Genomic DNA, 23,546 nt, shown 5'->3' on the forward strand with positions numbered 1-23,546 from the left:
CACATCACGCAGCGCCTGCAGTTAAGCTCACAGCTGTTTATCGATAATTTTTTAGAAGCTGTGTAAATCTTTTCCTTATTTAATAAATTACTTGCACCTCAGAAGATGATGCCGACACGCAATGAATGCGTGGTGGCGCTTAAAGGTGTGAGACGTGGAGCACAGACGCTCATTAATAATATAATAACACTAATACTGAAATGTTTACGCCGTTTTAAAATGACCAAAACAACATTTTAGATGTTTTCCAATGTGCTCAGCCTGCTGGTTTATCCACTAACACACATTTTCATCATCACATGATCTCTTATAACCAAATCACATGACTTTTTTAATGCTCATACTGGTATTTGTTTGATAAAAGTGTTTGCATCGTAGTTTATGCACATCTTTTTTTATCGAATAAAATGTTTATCCTACTCGGTTATGCACATACGTTTTTATGCGCATTTTCAAAATTTATTGCGCATAAAATAGGTGGATGGAAAAGCAGTTATAGAAGCGTTGTCTGATTGACAAGCAGCACCTAAATATGTTCCAAAGAATTTAAAGCGCCAAATAAGATTAATTTATACCCCATTTCAAATGTAAAATATACTCTAATAGGTAGTGTAATCTATACAACAATAAGTGCCGTGTGTGGGTGAGAGAGGGGCAGTGTTTTGATGTAATTCAGTTATGTTGTGGTTCTGTGACTGCTGATGGTTGCTGCATGGTTCAAAAATTATGAAAGTTAAAAGTAACTAGGATAATTTCGATTTAAATAAATTCACCTCTTAAAGTCAAGTGCTGTTTTAGGCTTTCCGCCTGGATTTTGCCTACCCAAATTCAAAAGCTTCCCAAATCCACATGCAGAGATGTAAATGCAAAAGTTAAAATAGTATGTTGTCTGTGTTGTATTAAACCCCTCCAAAAAAGAGGTGCTATTTTTTTGTAAACTCAAATTTAAAAGTGTCCCTTTTAGGTTCTGTGTGGTCCAGGTTGCTGTCAGTAATCATAGGAAAAAAGACATGTCTCTGTCACAATCTATGCAAAAGTTATTCTATTTCAACTGATGAGAGAACAGAACCACTTATGGGGGTATTGGGCCAGTACGGACCTTTAAAATTTAAAGAATGCAGAGGTAAATGTTGTTTCAGACCTGGTACCGGGTACACAGAGTTTGGGTTAAATAAAACATTAATCTAATATTTTGGGCAGTTTGTGCGTTTGTATGGGTTTTGGCCAGCTTTTGGGCTGGATAAAGTGAGCTATATCTGGCAACACTAGAACTAAACTGCTGGGTTAATTTTTTTAATTAAATTAATAGGACCAAATTTAACCCAATATTTAGTCCATATTTTAACCAACTAGTTTTTTAAATATCCCAGTATTCCTTCAGGGTGTCCGCTGGCTCTTAAAAAGTCTTTTTAATAGTTTTAGGCCTTATAAAAAGTCTTAAATTCACTGAAATAGTGTGTGTTAAATCCTTTTAAACAGGTCTTAATTTTGCTTCGTCCAAGTAAAGCTATTCAATCGGGTCGACATCCAACCAATGACCAACAATACATCTCAGTAAAACCTTATTTTTATATATTTTCAGCAAATTCCTTATTAAATTACCTAATCAGGGAAAGACAACCTAAAACAATTAAATGATAATACTGGGCCATTAGAAAAAAATCCTGTGTTTAACCCTGTATAAGTCTAAAATGTCATTGTTAATGGTCTTAAAAGGGTCTTTAAAAGTCTTAAATAGGTCTGTCACAATAATCAATATATCGACTTATCGCACAATACATGGAGATGACCTCAATCATTTTTGGTGACGTAATATATATCGCCCATACATAAAATACTTTTATTTTAGCACCATTTCAGCTACAACATCTCTATCTCTGTTGTATGTATCAGTATGGTTAAAAAAACACTATAGTATTTACTATAAATTACAATATATATAGTATATTGTATATTTTCATTTGGGTGTCTGACAACTGAAAATAGATCTGGTAGCAGATACAGTATTGCAGCCACTGTTACTTTTTACCTTGCACTTTTTTACTTTTATTTATTTGTTTATGATATTTATGGGTTTTTTTTTTTCATTACATTCTGGCTCCAATGCCTCATTATTAAATTGTTAAAATGACTATAATTAAATGAAATGTTCTTAAGAATAAAATAATGACGTATTCTTTGCAAGAGTGTACTTGTATTGGGGTGATATTATATTGTCATTCTGGTATTATATAATGAGTGGCATAAAATGGTCTTAAAATGACAATAACATCGTTTATTGCAATATATCTTGGTGCAATATATCATACAACAAAAATAGATATCTTGACAGGCCTATAGATGAAACCTGCAGAAACCCTGTTCTTACTTCTGTTTTTTGAAGTTATAAATTCCCGCGTATTTTCAGACAGATTTTCTTCTACAGAGATAGTCCAGGATGTATTGGCAGTAGCTTTAGTTGTTTTATAATTCACAGTCAGCCTGTGAGAGTGGTGTGTGTGTGTGTGTGTGTCAGTGAGGTCACTCTTTAGTGGGCTGCATGATAAAAACAACACTACAGATTACAATGGAGATAAAGCAGCTTCGCGACTACTTTTCTATAGATCTTATGGAGGGAAAAATCCTAGACATATAAGCATGCACATTTGCTTTCTACTTGCTAGTTCACACTTGCATTTATGTCTAATGAATTGTCCGTCAAAGCCACTGCGGTTTGTGTCAAAGCTTTTAATGTACTTTGCACACAAAAAACAGAGGAAGAAGTGAGATGTGCTATTTACTGTTGAGTGGCTGGCAGACAGACTGAGCATTTCATCATCTAACCATCACCACTGTTGCTAGAGCAACTTATACTCTATCAGATACTGGGTACCAGGTTTTTATCCACACACACACACACACACACACACACACACACACACACTTTGTCATATTCCTCTTAGCACCACACTCAAAACAGGAACAATCACACAGCCTTTTCGTATGCCATTAAGTGTGTCTATTCAATACGCAAGTACTTCTAAAAACTGCAATAATACAGTAGTCGTTCATGTTTTCTAGCCGGGCAGCTGTAATAATCTCACACTTGAATTCCCAGACTCCCTAGCATTACCAAACACTTGTAATCTGGAGCTTTTACCTCAACAAAGCAGTCACAAAGTGTGCATGGTAGTTTTTGAAAATTACTACTGCTTGCAATGTGTAAATACATCTATGATGGTGATCTGACTCAGCTGAACAGAATCGCTGTATATTTTTTGGTCAAAATGGTTCTGTTCGGTAAGCCTGTAATTTTATCAGCAGTTAGGGATGGGTAATAAGACCACCGATGTGGTCTATTGATTATTTGAGAAATGTTTCTTTTTATGTTCATGGGGGATAGACCCATTCTTGAGCCTTACTCTGCACTTCAGTGACGATCATCGGAAGCTGCACCAGAGATGCCTCGAGATGGCATATTTTCCATTACGTTAAAATTATTATTTACATTAAAATTTTGTTTACAGAAGATGCAAGAAATGCACGGTTTAAAATATTATTTACTGAATATGCAAGCGTTATTAAATTTAAAAGAGATACTGCTTTTTTTCACCTTTAATATGATAGGACAGTAGAGATTTCAGACAGGAAAGCATTAGGAACAGAGAGAGGGGAAGGATCAGCAAAGGACCTTCAGCCAGGAATCGAACTCGGGTCGCTGTGAGCACATCGGGGCTAGATGTCGGCGCACAGTACCACTAAGCTATTGGCGCCGACACTTTTTCGTAAGAAAAAAGTGACTGTTGGTTTTAGGCAATGTGTGTGTTAATTTCAGTTGATGTTTAATAAATAATCATAGACAGTAGATAGTGTGTGTTTCCTTCAATTGTTTTTAAATCAAGTAATGCACCCTTCATTCAAAAGCCTCTCACTTGTAATAAGTGAACATATTTACTGTACACAACCTGTCAGTAAACTATGAGGGCAAAAAATACAAATCAATAAGTAAAATAATCCTTCATTCGTTGTTAAAAGGTTCAATTAGAAGCCCAGCCCTACGGTGCCTGAGAGAGCTTAACGTGCTGCAATAAGAAAACATGAAAACACAGAAAAATTAAGAAAAGTTCTTCATCTATTTGACAGCAAATGACTGCAAATTCTCACAACGCAAACACATAAAAATTGCATCCAATTTACAAAAACAAGCTGCATTTTCTCACAACACAAAAACATCGGAACACATTGGAAATGTTTTAAGGGGACCCTAAAACGTGACGGACGCTACTGTGCCTTGACTGTTGCTCAGTGAAGTTGTAGGTGATCTTTGAAACGTGACTTTTTGTTTGTTTGTTTTAACATCCTGATTCCATTGTCTTTTGTATTTTATTAGCCTAAATAACCATAACCTAAATAGCCGGGTCCATCACGTTTTAGGGTCCTCTTGATACATTTCTGTAGTGTTCTGTGCTATTTGAAAGGGTTGCATGAAAATGCGATACATTTTTACAATTTGTTTGTGCTGTGAGAAAATGCAGTGGGTTTTTAAAAATGTGTTTGTGTTGTGAGGATTTGCAGCACATATGCTGTCAAATGAATGAAGATGTTAATTTGTTGGCATTTTTGTAATTGCATGTGTTTTCTTAAAATTGCAGCATGTTGAGCTCTCTCAGCCACAGAACAACCCTAAAATATATTGATATAATTATTCTTAGCTGGAAATAAAGGCTGCAACATCAATAAGATGCTAGTGAAACTTGACACACTACAGCATAATTTAGTACTAAGTTAACTACTACAAGTAAAAAAAAGAATCTGAAACCATTTTAGCGCAGATAGGTAAGTAGTAATAAAACAAAAAGCACATTAACAACAGTTTTTTTCTTAAAACAAGCTAAATAATCTGCCAATGGAGTAAGCAAAATAATCTTATTTCAAAGAGAATATATTGCTTACCTCAAGCAGAATATATTGCTTATTTTAAGGAATTTTGATTATTTCTGAAAACAAGACAATATGTTTGCTTGTCTATAAAATGCTACCTGATTTAAGAATTTTTATTTATTTAAACAAGAAACATGTGCTAGAAACTGGCCTGTTGTGGAAAAACAAAACCAGGTATGTGGCAGTCTTAATGATTGATTGATTCCTAATTTTCATCATTCAAAACTGTTTCTAATGAGTCAAAATGTCTGATTTATTTAGAAACTTTCTGGTAATGAATGAATCGCTGAAAAATAATTTAAGAATGAAACATTGCAGTTTTGTACCATTGATGGCACACAACTGTTTTGGCTTTGAAATTATTACCATTGGTAAAACATTCCTTACTTAATTTTCCTTCGGCTTAGTCCCTTATTTATCAGGGGTCGCCAGTGGAATGACCTGCCAACTATTCCAGCATATGTTTTTACGCAGTGGATGCCCTTCCAGCTGCAACCCAGTACTGGAAAACACCCATACACTCTTAAATTCACACACAAACTCATACATACGGCCAGTTTAGTTAATTCAATTCACTTATAGCGCGTTTCTTTAGACTGGGGGGGAAACTGGAGCACTCGGAGGAAACCCACGCAAACACAGGGATGACACCGAAATGCCAACTGGTCCAACGGGACTCAAACCAGCAACCTTCTTGCTGTGAGGTGACAGTGCTAACCACTGAGCCACCCATTGATTGAACAAAACAAACAAATACATATTGTTTTGTGTATAAAATGTAGCCTAATATTAACGTCTTGTTTGTTGAACTTGTTTACAATCGATATCACATTTGATATTCAGAAAAGCAGCACACTTGGTAGTTTGATTTTAATTACTGTACAGTTTTCTCACTGATTAAAAACCCATATAGAGATAATTTTGCTTTTGTAACTTGAATTGAAAACGTACTGCATTCTATTAGGCTCCATCATGCAATTAAAGCTTTGTATCTCTTTTTTTTAGCACAAAGTGAGTGATACACCTGATAAAGTCACAGATAAATTAAACAAACCTTACTCATGACAAATATCACTTTGTATTTCACATTATACCAACCGCCTGATTTCTTTGAAATTAAGGCTTATATGAACACAGCATGCTAAACACAGTGCACCACATCAAGCATTTACACTCTTTTCTCCCATTCACTAAACACTTTCACCATAATGCAGGAGACTTAGTGTTTACCCAACATCAGTGACCACAATCAAACCACTTCACAAAAATTTGAACAAGGTTATGACTCAAACACTCTTCCCCTAATCCACTTAATCTAATCTTATAAGAGACTCCAACTGAATCATAATTTGTGAGTTATTGATTTATTACATATTACAGTAAGGAGATTGATGCACGGCTTGAGAGCGCTCTGGGCTCTTAGTGATGTCCTTTTTAGGGGCGGAAATGCAGTCTTGCTCTCTGGAGAGGGCACAGCACTCATGCAACAATGAGTGTTTTGTCTTATCCTCTGCCAGGCCAGGGTTGTCATAGACACAGGACCTACGTCAGGGTCGTTTATTAATCAATGTAGCCGTTTTGCTCATTGACACAAAGTAATTTTTATTGCGCTAGAATCAAATGCTCTTTTGTTAGACGCAGATCTTTAGATGTGTCTCGCCTGCCATCAAACCAGTCAAGAAAAGAGAGCGTTGTCCCAAAGAAAGCATGTGTCTGAGATAAACTCTATAGGTAAAATAACCCTCAAAGAGGTTCCTGTATAAGCTCTGAAATCAAAGAAACGAAGGCGATATTAATTAAGTGAATGAGGCTCTAGATAATTGGACAAGGTCTGAAAGAGGACTGGAACAGACTGAATAGATCGATTTTTATTATTCCACGCAAAAAAAACAGCTGCAAGCTCTGAACCGAGCTTTGATAATCCAACTAGTTTTAAAGAGCTGCTAATTTTAGCATGTGGCAGGTTAATAGAGTGCGTCCGGACATACAAATTGACTGGCGTTTTGTGTCGCAACTGATGTAAAGCATGCATATAGATTGTGCTTTGATTAAAAGCACGTCCATTTAAACCCTGCAGCCCTCATTGAAATTACACAGCTTATCAAACACATGCTTGTTAAATCATTACAGCTCATTTATAATTTACATGCAGAGAGGCCCATTCAGGCAGAGCTTCAACTTTTATGTTTGTGCGCTCGGTTACTTAAAGTGATGCAGTGTATTGTTGGGAGGAACGGAAGAATGCGTGTACATGTTCACGCACAGCGTGGCGCCTTGCAGTTTGGCTCTAAATGAGCTATAAAAAAAACAAATGCGCAGGCCTCCCATAGGAAGCCAAACACCGCTCAGCTTAGTAGAGATCGCGTCTGAACATGGTTCGTTTCACTCTCCGCTCTGTGAGTGGGGTTTGTCGAACATGTGGGCAACTTTGTTCACTGACCTAAATGCATGAATTGTCTTTATATAAAAAGTGGCACTTTTTGTTCACCGCACAGTGGGGGCTGTTTATTCTGACATTTTGCTCCTTCTTGTTATGTGAAATGTCGATAAGAGAAATTTACCCACATTAAGTCAAATTCTGAGAAACTAAATTATTTTCCTCCCCTGTGCATGCTCTGCTTTGGAGTGTTTGTGTTTGATGTTCAGAAGCACTGGCTGAGGGACAGCAAGAGGTATGATTGGTTGTTCCTGTGTGATTGTGTGTGTGTTTGCGCGTGTTTGTGTGTGTGTTTGTGTGTCTGCTTGTGTGTTTGAAAAGAAAGAGAGCACTGAAGTATCCAGCACTTAAATTGTCTGCTTATTTCCAGTGACTGCATCATTTACAAAGAAAGTGAATGCATAAGAAAAAGAGAAGACAAGGGCAAAGGAGAAACAGGAGTGAAATGGTCACGCAAGTGAGAAATGTTATTTTATTGGAAAGAGAAAAAGGCAGCTCGTTGAAATGCATCACTGTATCCTGGTAAGAAAGTGATTTACGTATATGTCAGCGTTCATGTATAATTTTAATAAAAGCCTATCTCATCCTGCTGGAAGGGTGAATTATATTGGCACCAAAATATCGGGATCGCGAATGGGAAAACAAAATAAATGTAAACAAATTAGAAGGCAAGCAAAGAACTGAAAACGGCTGGAAGTAGTGACAATGACAAATGTCTGTCATATATTTACACCATTGATGAGCTGCTCATCTCAAGGAAAGCAAACATAATACACGGCAATATCAGAAATGAGAACGCAATAATAAATCTTTGCCTGTAGAAAATAAAAGTATTTGAAAGAGGAAAAATGCACTGAAAGGTTTAAAAAGTGGCTTCGCATTTACCTGCTCATTAGGGAGCAAAAGAGAGAGAAAAAGATGTGAGGAAAGGCATAATTTATTTCACTAGCAAAATACTGCATTAAACTGAATGCCCTCTATTTAAAGTAGCGCCAGCTATCTGTAAAAGAAAGCCACAGACGGTCATGTTATGTCTAAATCTATGAGGTGATGTCTCATAAGCTATGTTTCCAAGCAAAAATGCTAATTAAATTCATGTGTAAAACTGGAATATCGCATAAAAGACATGCGAATAAAACAGCGTTTACATCCAACGAGTCAAAGAGAACAAAACTCTCTTCTCTTCCTGATTAACTGGCGCCAGATATCAACAGTAAAAAGGGAGTTTGCTGTAGTAGGAGAAGCTGCATGAATCTTTTCATTATTTAATAGATGTCTTGCACCTCAGAATTCTGGAGGTGATTAATAATATAATAACACTAATACTGAAATGGTTACGGCGTTTTACAATGACCAAAACAACATTTCAGATGTTTTAAAATGTGCTTAACCTGCTGGTTTGTCGATTCACACACGTTTTATCACATGACCTCTTATAACAAAATCACTAGCGATGCTCCAAACAGGATTTTTTCACCTGATACCGAGTACCAATTCCTTGTCATGGTGATCGACTGATACAGAGTACCAATTCTGACACTTTAAGCGGTATAATGCATAAAGCACATTTTCCCTCTAAGTATAATACTTACATTAAATGTAGATCTCTCCTTACCCAAGAGAATAAATTAAGGATGCTGCATTTTACCCCTAAACATGGGTCTTATAACTATTATAAGTGTTTATTATAAGTAAGTATTTATGAGTAATTATAAGACTAACAATGCAATTTGAAAACATTGCAAATGATGGAAGAAAAATTCAACATGTCTCAATCAAGAAAATGTTTGGAGTGCATATTTGAATAAGTTAAAATGCAAACCTATAAATCCATTACTTCTTTACTGAAAAAAAACATGTCTATAAACTACTGTTATTGTAGGAGTAAATTACAAGTTATATTATTAAATATTCATGTTAAAATATATCATTTTTAAAGTTTTTCATTTAAATGTATCTAATATTTCCAGCCAGGTTTTAGTAAACTTGCAAATTTGTCAAAAACACAAAACTTTCAGTTCTTATATATAATAAGGCCTAAATGCAAGATCATTCAAATATTTTGCTCATCTCCAACTAACAAAAACACTTGTGATCGGTTCATGAGATCGGCCAGATCAGAGAGTATTGATCAATCGAAGCATCCCTAAAATATTTTTAATGCTCATACTGGTATTTGTTTGATAAATGTGTTTCCATCATAGTTTATGCACATCTTTTCTTATCGAATAACAAGTTTATCCTACTCAGTTATGCGCATACGTTTTTTATGCCGACACACAATGAGCGTGTGGTGGCGTTTGAAGGCATGAGATGCAGAGCACAGGTGCTCTTGAGAACTCTGGAGGTGTTTAATAATATAATAACACAAATACTGAAACAGTTCAGGCATTTTAGATCGACCAAAATAACATTTCAGATGTTTTTCAATGCGCTCAGCCTGCTGGTTTGTCTATTTACAAACATTTTCATCATCACATGATCTCGTATAACAAAATCACATGACTTTAATGCTCATACTGGAATTTGTTTGATAAAAGAGTTTCCATCATTGTTTATGCACATCTTTTCTTATCGAATAAAATGTTTATCCTACTCAGTTATGCGCATACATTTTTTATGCCGACACGTAATGCGCTCGTGGTGGCGTTTGAAGGCGTGAGATGCAGAGCACAGGCGCTCTTGAGAACTCTGGAGGTGATTAGTAATATAATAACACTAATACTAAAACAGTTCAGGCATTTTAGATTGACCAAAATAACATTTCACATGTTTTTGAATGTGCTCAACCTGCTGGTTTGTCTATTCACACACATTTTCATCATCACATGATCTCTTATAACAAAATCACATGACTTTAATGAGCATACTGGAATTTGTTTGGTAAAAGAGTTTCCATCAAAGTTTATGCACATCTTTAATTATCGAATAACAAGTTTACCATACTCAGTTATGCACATACGTTTTTTATTCTGACACGCAATGAATGCGTGGTGTCATTTGAAGGCATGAGATGCAGAGCACAGACGCTCTTGTCAATTCTGGAGGCGATTGATATTATAATAACACTAATACTAAAACAGTTCAGGCATTTTAGTATGACCAAAACAACATTTCAGATGTTTTCCAATGTGCTCAGCCTGCTGGTTTGTTTATTCACACACGTTTATCATCATGTGATCTCTTTGAACAAAATCACATGACTTATTTAATGCGCATGCTGGAATTTGTTCAATAAAACTGTTTGCATCATAGTTTATGCACATTTTTTCTTATCGAATAAAAAGTTTATCCTACTCAGTTACACGCATACGTTTTTTATGCAGATCTTGGCGTTTCCATCAACCATTTTTAATGCACATCCAAAACTTGATCTAAAATGCGTATAAAAATAGATGGATGGAAACATAGCTGTATTCACACAACAATGAAAAACAAACTCACTCCTAGAGTATGTTTCTCAAAGCAAAAACCTTAAAACGCTCTGTTAAATCTAGGGTCAAGAACATTAATTCTCGTCCATTAAAATGATTTTACAGCATATGAGTGCTTAGAACACATTTTTATAGACAGATGAGATGTGCAGCGAGCGCTCGGTTTATATGAGCGGCAGGGTTTCATTCGCATGTTGCAGGTGCAGATGTACAAATATAAATGCGCCACCATCCACTTGAACCCATCTTTCATGATTAAGAATAGGTAAATAAAGCTAATTTATTCCACACTTTCTGTTAGCATTCGAGTCCATTCATGTATTTCCTTTGCACCTTATGAATTACAGTACAGTCACGCTAGCATCTTGGCATCAGACATAAAAGGAAGCCACAGAGTATTGAAAACAGCAGAATGTCATTCATTCACCAACATAAACTGAAATACAAATTAAAGCCATAGAATTTTTTCTGCGCAAATGTGTGTGTGTGTGTGTGTGTCAAATATAAAGCCCATAATGATGAATGCCATAATCTGACTTCCACTATTCGTCCTTGTCCCAGTCATCCCAATGCAATCATTCAAGCCTCAAGTTTGAGGTTGGCCTGTATGCATTTATAAATACACATAAGCCTTGATGTTGTTTGCTCGTCACACACACATTCACAGCATCAGGCCTCTCTCTTTCTCACCCTGTGCCACTTTAGTGCATCTTTATCACATTCACAAGCCACTGGCTCAGTTCAGTGCACAAACACTGAATATAACAAGGATATAAATCAGTATAGGCATTTATGCATTAATGGTTCACAGATTACAGTAAACGCACTGGTGAACATCCAAAAGGAAAGAAGCCAATAGAGAACACGCACAAGACTGGAAAACGGGGTGTGCATGGGGAAAAAACAAGGTGCATTCCCATCTCTTCTCATCCACGCATCCCTGTCACACACTCATCCCTGCTCCTCGCTCTCTCTTTGCTCCTGGTTGTTCATACTAAAAGGCTGCAGTGTGTGGGTGTGTGTTGAGAGGCTGGTCACATCCCGGCGTCTCCTGCCATTTTCACTCCCGTTGCTGAATTACCCCTGATTACCTTTAGCTAATTATCATCAGATCTTAGAGAGTGAAACACACACGCACACACACATCACTATTCAGCGCTGCAGAGCCACTGGCAGTTAAAGATCTGAGACATCACTGGACTGCAAAAAAAAAAAAATGAAATAAATAAATAAAAAGCGAGAACGGTACCTAGGCACATCTCATCAAGGTGTTTGTACTCCACTGTCAAAACATCTCTGTGTAGCAATTATATATTTTTTTTCCTTTCTTCACTGAATGGTAGGTAATTACGATGAGTAGACTGAGCAATAAATTAGACCGCTTCCTGAAAAGAAGCTTTGAAGCATCATTAGCAGGAGACGGATCTGCCGTTCAGCCGATGTGACAACTGTAGAACGTTCTAGAGCACTTACAATTTTAGAACAGCGTTTTTTAGAAGAGAACGGCACTACAAGACTGTAGCCTTGTAGTTCATTCCGCTGTGGCGAAGGAAAATTCGTGAATGAATATACACTCACCGGCCACTTTATTAGGTACACCTTACTAGTACCGGGTTGGACCCACTTTTGCCTTCAGTACTGCATTAATCCTACTTGGCATATATTCAATAAGGTACTGGAAATATTCCACAGAGGTTTTGGTCCATATTGACATGATAGCATTACATAGTTACTGCAGATTTGTTGGCTGCACGTCCATGATGCGAATCTCCCGTTCCACCACATCCCAAAGGTGCTCTATTGGATTGAGTTATGGTGACAGTGGAGGCCATTTGAGTACAGTGAACTCATTGTCATGTTCAAGAAACCAGTCTGAGATGATTTGCGATTTATGACATGGTGCATTATCCTGCTGGATGTAGCCATCAGAAGATGGGGACACTGGTCATAAATTGATGGACATGGTGAGCAACAACACTCAGGTTAGGCTGTGGCGTTGACGCGATGCTCAGTTGGTACTAATGGGCCCAAAGTGTGCCAAGAAAATATCCCCCACACCATTACACTACCCGCCTGAACCTTTGAGAAAAGGCAGGATGGATCCATCCTTTCATGTTGGTGACTCCAAACTCTGACCCTACCATCCTAATGTCGCAGCAGAAAATGAGAGTCATCAGAGCAGGCAATGTTTTTTCAATATTCTATTGTCCAATTTTGGTGAGCCTGTGCTAATTGTAGCCTCAGTTTCCTATTCTTAGCTGACAGGAGTGGCACTTGATGTGGTCTTCTGCTGCTGTAGCCCATCCACCTCAAGGTTGTGCGTTTAGAGATGCTCTTCTACAGACCTCGGTTGTAACGAGTGGTTATTTGAGTTACCGTTGCCTTTCTATCAGCTGGAATCGGTCTGGCCATTCTCCTCTGACATCAACAAGTCATTTGCGCCCACAAAAATGCCGCTCGCTAGATATTTTCTCTTTTTCAGACCATTCTCTGTGAACCCTAGAGATGGTTGATAATTAGAAAATTGCGTTAACGAGCAGTTACGACAGGTGTACCTAATAAAGTGGCCAGTTAGTGTATATTACGCTATAACATACATTGTTATTCTTTAGGTGAACAATTTATCCTTGCAAGCTAACCAACTGAAATCAATTAATCAAAGTATGACCATTTGCTTTGTGTTTTCTGGAATTTCCGTCTTTGTTGACGTCAGTTTGACTGTTTCAGCCACAACATTCTTAACCACCTCCTCATATCCTTAGACTGATGAGGGAATGATGCACAGAAAGAAAGCTCCAAATACATCAACATACTGAAATTAATTCCTCAGCAACTTCCAGGTTTATATGAACTTTAAAGAGAGTGAAATGGAATGTGAGGGAATGCGATGTGACAACTGTAGAACACTCTAGAGCACTTGCAATTCTAGAATGGTGGTTTTAGAAGAGCACGGCACTACAAGACTGTAGCCTGCAGGCCTAGAGCGCTGGTTTCACAGCCATGTGCTGATATGGGAACTGAAAAATATCCTGACACACAAGTATGCCCTCCGGCCAGTGCTCTGCTATTATGGCGTCCATCTCAGTGGCCCCAAATGAAAGTCACACACAGTCGCTCACTGTTGAGTAAAATACCACAATTCCTAAGGGCCCTATAGCAATCATGTCATGTTAACCGAGTTTACTGCTCTTACGTGCGAGGGGCTAGACAGCAACACAAAGCTCTCCAGCTGTTTACATTGTTAGCCGGCCAATACAACAACGTTATTCATCAGTGCTGGTTGTGAATTAGTAATGAATTGGATTTGCTGGGGAATAATTATTTCATGATGTACTTGAGTAATATTTTATGACAAAGCTGTGTGAGCAACGAGACGGACTATTAAGATTTCATGCTCCTTCATGATCCTAAGACAAAGCTCTCGGCGCTGTGAATGTGTGTTGTTGTGGATACTGGGCCTGACAGTCATTTCTGCCACCAAATTTGATTCCAATGGGTTCATCAATCTTCCTTCTTTCCTTTACTCCTCCATCTGCCCCGCTCTCTCTTTTCCATTCTCTCTCTCTCTCGCTCAGCAAATGAGAAATTGAAAGGCAGAGATGGGTAGGTTACGTGCACAGGATGGTAAAAATGCTTGACATGGGCTCATAGGCATATGCGCGGCCACGAAGGCTCACCAGCAAACATGCAAGGGCATACAAATAAAACCACAGATGTGTCACCACCGTTCTCATAACTTTAAGGACATCTGTGCCATCAGCAATATTAACAACCCCCGAGCACCGCCCTACTCCAGGTGAAAATTATTACTGTCCATTTTCAGCATTTACTCAAGCACGTCTGGGGATGGAGGTCATGACAGCAGCACCGATATAACCTCTTATCATCTCCCATCATAATCTCTCCCCTAATGTGACTGTCCCATTATACCATGTGTGAGAGAGAGGTGAATGGAGAAGGGCAGTGGGCTGTATATTTGTCTGTGTTTACACCCACTAGACATTCGCCTGAAAACCATCTCCGAGCATTGATTGGCGAAAATTCCCCAATACGTCCATTGATTTTAATTAGCCCGCTTTGTCCTTATTACTCCTCCTCTGCTCAATTCCCTTTACATCAGCTGTGAGCTTCGGAAATGCTCCCCATATCCTCGCACACGTGGTACTATGGGCCTCCGCTGATCCATCTTCGGCAGGCTGCTGCGTCCACACGGCGCATTAAATTTCTGCAATAATGTTTTTGATCACTCCCAATCTCGGACTGGACCATGGAAAAGCAATTAGACTGGGAGTCAGTGGGACCCAAAGGAGACTTTCAACATCACAAACACAAATCATCCACGCCAGGCCTGGGATTTTAAACAGATTCAGCACACTGTGATACAAAGAGAGCTAACAGTTGCTGGTTCAGAGGTTCGGTCCCAAGGCAGCGGTTTTAGTAAACATAAACAACAAACATTCATAGCTAAATTCTAAATATATATAAATATATATATAATTTTAAAAAGCACCGTGCATAAATTCAGACTCACCTTAAAAAAACTTAATTGGTTTTAGAAATCTGGCATGAAAAAGTCTTGGTCTGCCTGACGATGCGGAAATCCAGTAATTAAAATGTAATTTACTGTATAATGTGCAATATGTCACTGAATTTGGCAAATTCTGGATGAATGTGTCAAAATTAGTGCTGTAAGCCTAATCAAACTGTGATGTGGACTAGTGTATGTGAATATCAAACCACAATATTTGACTGTGAAATCTTTGTGTGAATGAATGGAACGGTAATAATATATCCAGCCTGATCTCACGAGGCAAGGCATCAAACCCCACCCATAAACCCAAGCATCTCTGGGGGATAAGCAAATCGTATTAAATTGTATAAATGAGATCATAGAAACTTATACGAATTAGCTACTAAATCAAAAAGTTACGAATTGCTGTGAGATTGTGTTGGTATATTACATCAAAATTTTGGGGTAAGTAGGATTTAAATGTTTTAAAATAAGCTTACCTGCTCACCGAGGCTAAATTTGTTTAATCAAAAATAAATTAAAAATGGTAAAGTTGTGAAATGTTTTCACACTCTAAAATAACTGTTCAAAAGTAGTGTATAATCTAATATAATAATTTTTATTATATTAATTATATTAAAATTGTTTTAATAGGGGTGTCAAAATGAATTGTTTCTTCGGTGCACTGCGATGCAGACGTGGACAACTTGGTATCGGTTAATCATAACCGGTTATTACGTACTGACGTCATTTATCTTATATGCGCCATGTTACTTTCTATAGCGAGGGAGGAGAGCGTGAGTATTAACAATGCTCCAAAAACACAGAAACTGTGCTCAATTCACAGCTTGAGAGTTTGCTGGATAGTCTTTCACTGACACTGAACAGCAGAAGCCCTATTTCACTGCGATTGAGAAAATGAAAGTAAACTTCATTTCTCTTTCTCACTATTGACCTCTGACTGCTGACGTGACTTCGTCTCCTCTCGGCTGTTACATCGTTACTTCTGGATAGACAATAGAGTGTCTGCAGAGCGAGTTTTCTCCACCGCATCTGTCATGGATCAGCTTCAATCTATAAATAGAAGTCAGCACTGCACGCTAGCTGTTTTTTTAAAATAGTGCAAATATCTGATTAATAATCATTCAGAGGGTTGTGATTCGCACTCGTTAAAAAATTACTTTATTTTACATTTTTAGGGGATACAACACAGAGATGTTTCGGCACAAAGGCTTCCTCCATCTTCTCACTCCACCCTCTTATTCCACAGTAAATCACATTATGTCATTAATTAGACGATTACTCAATAGTTCAAAAATATCTTATTTTCATTTCAATATAGCTAACAACATATTTCCTCCACCTGTAAAAGCATCATGCTAATTGTACAGAAAAATAAGATTTAAATTATTATCATTCACTTATTTACATCTTCGTTTACTGATACAAGTTCTGACAGTCCAAAACATTACAAGTACATTTTCATATCATTACTTGCTTCATCATACTCATAATCCATGATTCACAGTGTTGTAGATAAACAATAAAACATTAAAGAAACACCAAAACATCCAATTCCTCATATATAAATAGAAAAAGAATAAAAGTTAAAGGTGCTGTATACAGACATTTAAGAAACATGCTAAGTGAACATAACTGTTTACCGGAAAGCAATGCTAAAGTCAATTATTCTGCTTTGAAAATGTCGGAATGTCTGTCTTTGTTTCGGTCTCTATAACCAGCCCACTGCCAGTTTACCCAATTATATTTCAGCACTCCGGGGTTGCCTTGGTTGAAAATGCATTTCAATTTTGAAGGCTACTACAATATATACAAATGCTATCCTCTGCAGGACTGCAGCAGCCTCCGAAATCCACATTAGGTGGTTTTTAATTAGCAAGTAATATTACATACGTAAACATTAGCTGAGCAGGTTGTTAAGGTGTAGGCTCAATCGTCAGGCGTACTCGATCGTGCTCGATTAGAGTGGTTAATCTGTCAACTTGTAGTTAACTTGTGTTGTAACTAGTAACAACACAACCAGTAACACTGCCAGTTTACCCAATTATATTTCAGCACTCTGGGTTGCCTTGGTTGGAAACGCACTTCAGATTTGTAGGCTACTACAATATATACGAATGCAAACTGTGCAGGATAGCAGGAGCCTCCGAAATGAGATGCAGATGCAGAGTTATTAAAATCCACATTAGGTGGTTTTTAATTATTAAATAATATAAAGATTACAAACATAAACATTAGCTGATCAGGTTGTTATGGTGTAGGCTCGATAGTCAGGCATGCTTGATCGTGTTAGAGTCGTCAATCTGGCAAAATGTATTTGCGTAGAGTAGTCAAAGCAGGGCCCAGGTGAAAAAGTGTTTTGTATTTGAACTGCAATACCTAATTCACCCACTGGGTGTCAATCTTATATACTGAACCTTTAAAACAGGGGTCACCAATCTCGGTCCTGAAGGGCCGGTGTCCCTGCAGGATTTAGCTCCAACTTATCTCAACACACCTGCCTGGATGTTTCAAGTATACCTAATAAGACCTTGATTAGCTTGTTCAGGTGTGTTTGATTAGGGTTGGAGCCAAAATATGCAGGACACCGGCCCTCCAGGAACAAGTTTGGTGATCCCTGCTTTAAAAGAAAGTCTTGTTATAACCCCCAGTAACACTCCAGGGTTTTTCCAATGAGTCATCGAGTGCCCTATAAAGGGTCAAAAAAAAATGAAATTGGGAAAAATGGGTCCCTACCCATGATTTTCTGCCCTTCCTCAGTTTTGTCAACAATGTGACCCAGTTTTTCACAATATGTGTTTTTGCATTTTTGGGGTCTGGCTATGGCTTTGAGCACTCTGTAAAAGAGATTTTCCACTTAATTCTGCACACTGAACTTGACTTTACCATTTTCAGAGTTGATATTCTTTGAAATACAGTCCTTTTTTCCATCCAAGTTTAAAGAGAAAATGACACCCTGCGAATATAAAGTCTTCTCCCTGCACTCTGATTCACAGAAAATGTTTTCTTTACAGGTAACAGGGTCTCTAAGATGAAGGGTTACAACGTCCCGGCGTTCCATCAATCTTCATTCAAGAAAACACAATCAACATGATGTCAGCTTTGATGGACACACTACAACTTGAAAACACGTCATCGTCTCGGATGTACTCTTGCTGGAGGAAAGTGCTGAACATTTTGCCTGCTTCTATTGATTGACACTGGAAAAAAAATCCTGGGGGTTTTTATGCTTGACGTTATGCTTATTTCAGTGCCTACAATTCATAGGAATCCTACAATAAAGGGCTGTCATTTTTGTTGGTCACTAAAGTCAAAGGACACGAAGAATCAAGAAGAAAGACCTTAAGCTTTTTTTTTTTTATCAATTTCCAGTCTTGATTCAAGAGGACAAGTGACTGTTTAGACCTACAAGCCAAAGGACAATGTGGGACACTTGCTAGATGGTAAGAACCAACATTTTTTATGATTTAACATAAAATCAGCAGCAGTGGTTATATTCATGCACAATCATAAGTATTTCTAATACAATTTATAATAATAATTCTAACAACACTAATAATTCAAGAATGATGTCTAAAAAATTATCAACAAAGGTATCTATCTCTATATATAAGAAGAAAAACATCAATAGTAGCAATTATATAGAATATCTCAATTTAATGCTTGATTGTAATATTATTTCAGGAGAAACCTGCTTAAAAATGTCCAGTGCTCCTTAAAAAAAAAAACTCTCTTGTTCAGAACTCAAAGTAAGTTTTGTGCACACATTTCTTTAAAAATGTTATAAAATAGCATTAAAAAGCATTACAAATATATTTTTTAAAGTTAAATAATGTAATAAATTATATAAAAATAAACAGCTGTTTTATTAGAATATACGAATGTTATATATTCAAAAAGGTGGCAACACCAAAGCTCCAAAAATGCTAATTTATTATATTAAAAAGGCTGACACAAAGTTTGTCAGGATAACGTTTCGAGCACACGGCTCTTCATCAGACAGATGAACATTATATACAAATTTTTAAAAAAGTATCAATTACATTTAAATTATTACAAACTATTAGGGATGTAAAGATTCCCTGTGAGCTGGTTGAAAATGGATTTGAATATGTGACAATTCAAATCGGTTTAAATTTTGAACAAAATCGTGATCTTTTTGAACAGAGGGGGGGCTGTGTTTACATGCGCAAACTCGCTTTACCTGCACATCAGCGGTGAGCAAAAGGTGAGTAGGCAGAGTGAAATGACAGGGGTGAAGTACGGCAGACAAAACACAAACTGTGTGCAAATACTGCAAAAACACATTTACTTACATTAACAGAACAACGAATATGATGCAGCACAGTGAAAAGCTACTGTCACAAATGTCTATATGCAAAAACACTATTAATAAGCAAACCACGTTGGCCAATACCCTAGTGGTTAGTGCGTCGACATATAGCACCCAGGTGCTCGCAGCGACCAGAGTTCAATTCCCAGCTCGAGGTCCTTTGCCCATCCTTCCCTTCTCTCTGCTCCCCATACTTTCCTGTCTGTAAATTTCCAGTGTCCTGTCATTAAAGGTGGAAACCCCTAAAAATAATTATTAAAAAAATAAGCCAAACCACGCTAAACGAATGATTTGCAGCTTCGCTTGCTCTGACGAGTGCTACGGAGATCACACAGTGCATCATTATTTTCATAGCAAAAGCGTGAAGATGTTTTTCAGACTGAAAGAGAAAGTTGTTCTGTTACAGAAGCAGGTATTAGATTATTTTTACCGTCTCCTTTTCAAATTAGTTTATGCATATATTAATAATTTGTTTATTATTATTGAATATTTAAAAAAAAAAATTATTATCTCTTCTTAAGTGATCACAGTGATATACTAATTAAGTATGTTAATTATTCACCTTCATAACTATGTTCAACTCCTGTCGCTATCCTACTATATAGTAAGTCATTTTATAATCATTTTTTTGTTATGCCAGTGGTAGACATGTGCCGGTATCACATTTTCATGCTGCGATTAATTGATTGAGCTTTTATCACGGTATACGGTATTATCACGATATTGTAATTTTACTAGAGAAACAGGTAAAAAAACACAAAAAACTTCAGTTTCGTCAACTTAGTCACTTTAATAACTTTTTAATTAACTAAAAGTACTTCAAACATTTAAATACAAATAAATATAAATAAAACAATACACAATATAAAAGTAAACTTGAGCAATTATATCAAAGTGAATGTGCAAAGGGAAACCGTCTTCGATCAGCAATCCCTGTGCATTTTTTTGGAACCCAAAATATTTCCAAACCTCTGACTTTTTTTTTGAAGGGGGATAAATTGTCGGCAGCGTTACTCCTTCCGCCATGCTTCTTCTTCGTGTGAGGATTGTGCTTCTACATGCGGGGATTGTTTACATAAGAGTGCGCATCAGTTCTGCGCAGCATATACGCAGTGTTTCTTCAAGCGGTTGATGGAAAATAAGCTGAAGGGGGATAAATTGTCGGCAGCGTTCCTCCTTCCGCCATGCTTCTTCGTGTGAGGATTATAGTGCGGTGGCAGCGGCGGCGCGCGCTGTGTGCACACAGTGCTTCTACATGTGGGGATTGTTTACATCAGAGTGCGCATCAGTTCTGCGCAGCATATACGCAGTGTTTCTTCAAGCGGTTGATGGAAAATAAGCTAAGGCGCGTTCTAAGAATATAAATTCGGATCTATTATTTTTCACGGTATTTTGAAGTGCCCGCGATAACAATATCGTACATATTCATTACCATGATTTATCGCATTACTGAATACCGGCACAAGCCTAGCCAGTGGTCAGTCTCTTGTAGCAGAGGGCCTATTGACCTCCTCTATACACACTGCTCTGTGGTTTAGAAAAGTCTCACCTCTGTACACCAGTCATCTCAGTCCGCAGTCGAGTTTTTTCATAAGCAGGTGACATAGTAAATGTGCAAAGACCTCAGCTTATGCCAGAAAATACAGATCTGCTGATATTTCTTTTTGAAAATGTAAAATCCCAGCACAGTCACAGTTTTAGTTTGTTTATATTAATGCGTCTTTTTTAGTTTGTACTATTATTATTATTTTTAAATGGCTATTTGGTTATGACAGAAAATATATTATTTCCCCCAAAAATATGCAGCATTTTTAAAAAAAAAGAGAAAGGGCCCTTCACCTTAAGTTGTTTTAAATAATTTTTTAAAACAATCATGACTAAATCGTGTCATGGGCTTAGTATCGTATCGAATCGTGGGTCAGCTGAATTGTTACATCCCTACAAACTATATTAAAGTAAATTCGCAAATCGATGCGTAATGAATCGATTAAACAGCATGAATTGCAAAATAGTAAAGTAATAGAAATAGTAATAATGTACCTTAAAGTGTGTGTAGATATACAGATAGATACAACAACATACACACACAGGGATGATAATATTTAGGCAGGGTGCGAATTATACACTGACAATCAGGGGGGGTCAACTTTTTCGGTAATGTTATTTTGTGTAATACATGTTTCAGTGAATAAGATTATGACATTATTTCATTAATGCAAAATATTACATTTTTCTGTGTTTTGTGGGATAGTTTGTGTATTCTGACTAAGGCTGGGCCGATAAATGATAATAGTCAATAACAATGATAAGCTCTGGACTTTCTATATTGGCCTAAGAGCCAATCACACAGCAGAAACGTGCAACAATGGGAATCTAAACGCATGTTGATATTGCCCTACTTTAGGGACAGTCTGGGAAGGGCTTTTTTATACCATCTTTCTCCCCCCAATGTATCTTAGTTCCTCCGTCTCGACTGACCTGTCTTCCCCTGAAATGTGTGATGTTTGTGTATGATCGGAGGGGTCCAATTTCGCTGCATGTAACAGTGTTGTGACCAATACAGGCTCTTCATCATATTAGAGATGTATCGAATTTTCGGCCACCAAAAATTATCGACCAAAAATATGTTGTCATTTAATGCATCCTCTAGTTTTTGTGGCTTCAGTCATTGTTGGGGCACTCTTTTAAACCTGGAAGCATAACAACTTATCAAAATATTTATTGTTATCATTCAATATGGAAAATAATCATCGAGATTGCATTTTTGACATATCGCCCGGCTGTACAATAGCCTGTGATTAGCTATTTCAGAGGTGACTGTAGGTCAAACTATGCATCTAATTATACTTTACTTTTAGGCTACATGTAGAAATAAACACCTATATTACAAGAAAAGTGTTTTGTGAACACCATGTCTATCGGCTTAGATTAATTGATGTGATTATGTATTCACAATAGTATAATCCAGTGTTTCTCAACCACATTCCTGGAGGACCACCAGCTCTGCACATTTTCCATTTCTCCTTAACCAAACACACCTGATTCAGATCATCAGCTCATTAGCAGAGACTGAAAGAGCTGTAATGGGTGTGACAGATGAAGGAGATATCCAAAACATGCAGTGCTGGTGGTACTCTAGGAACGTGGTTGAGAAACACTGGTATAATCCATTATAGAGTAATATTATTGTATTAATATTATAATATTATTCATTAATGAGTAATATTAGCATTTAAGATGCAGATCAGAGCAAACTATTTAGAAGACTGACCCCCATACATGTTGTTTTCATATCCTTCAAGGGGGATCAAGCATTAATTTGGAGGGGGTCAGTCGCCCACAAACTCCCCTGTAATTCACACCCTATATTTAGGTATTTGTGGCATCTGAAAGCTTTACAAATCCTGGTCAAGTACCATTTAAAAACAGATATTTTAGTTTTTTTTTTATTACAAATTTATTACAATCCTAACATAAATCACAAACTGATTCTTTCTCATTGTCATCTCAGACTAAAGTGCTTATTTAGCTGCTTAATCTGTCTGTTGTTTGCCAGTCAATCACCAAAAAATTTATAATACAGTAAAAAAATCATTGGATTATGGGAATTCTTGAACCTCTTGTTTTAGTATAAAATAATAATACAATATACAGCTCAGTAAATGCATGTGTGGCTGGATAAATAAAAGACAGTGCAGCAGGAATAAACAAAATGTATAACTGTCAACAGAATTGAAGTAGAAACAAAAAAAGAAGGAAAATAAAGACTGAAGAGAAGGATCAAAAAGAGCTTTAGGCAGAATGAAAAAGCAGGATTGACACAGGAGGATCAGCGGGATATACAGAAGAAGAAAAAAAACAGTACGATTAAAGAAGAGTATAAGAAGAGAT

At 37.1% G+C, this 23,546-nt stretch overlaps 2 protein-coding genes across 2 annotated transcripts in view; one reads left to right on the top strand and one right to left on the bottom strand.

The window, feature by feature from the left end:
* The window catches only part of macrod1 (mono-ADP ribosylhydrolase 1), a 172,624-nt gene that overhangs the window by 94,622 nt on the left and 54,456 nt on the right, over positions 1-23,546 (bottom strand). The window lies entirely within an intron of this gene.
* The window catches only part of flrt1b (fibronectin leucine rich transmembrane protein 1b), a 43,857-nt gene that overhangs the window by 5,396 nt on the left and 14,915 nt on the right, over positions 1-23,546 (top strand). Inside the window, exon 2 of the mRNA XM_056471763.1 lies at positions 18,337-18,765. The gene's annotated coding sequence lies outside the window, so the exon portion shown is untranslated. The remainder of the gene's footprint in view (positions 1-18,336; positions 18,766-23,546) is intronic.

The sequence above is a fragment of the Danio aesculapii genome, chromosome 14, assembly GCF_903798145.1.
Source record: "Danio aesculapii chromosome 14, fDanAes4.1, whole genome shotgun sequence".
NCBI classification, from domain to species: domain Eukaryota; kingdom Metazoa; phylum Chordata; class Actinopteri; order Cypriniformes; family Danionidae; genus Danio; species Danio aesculapii.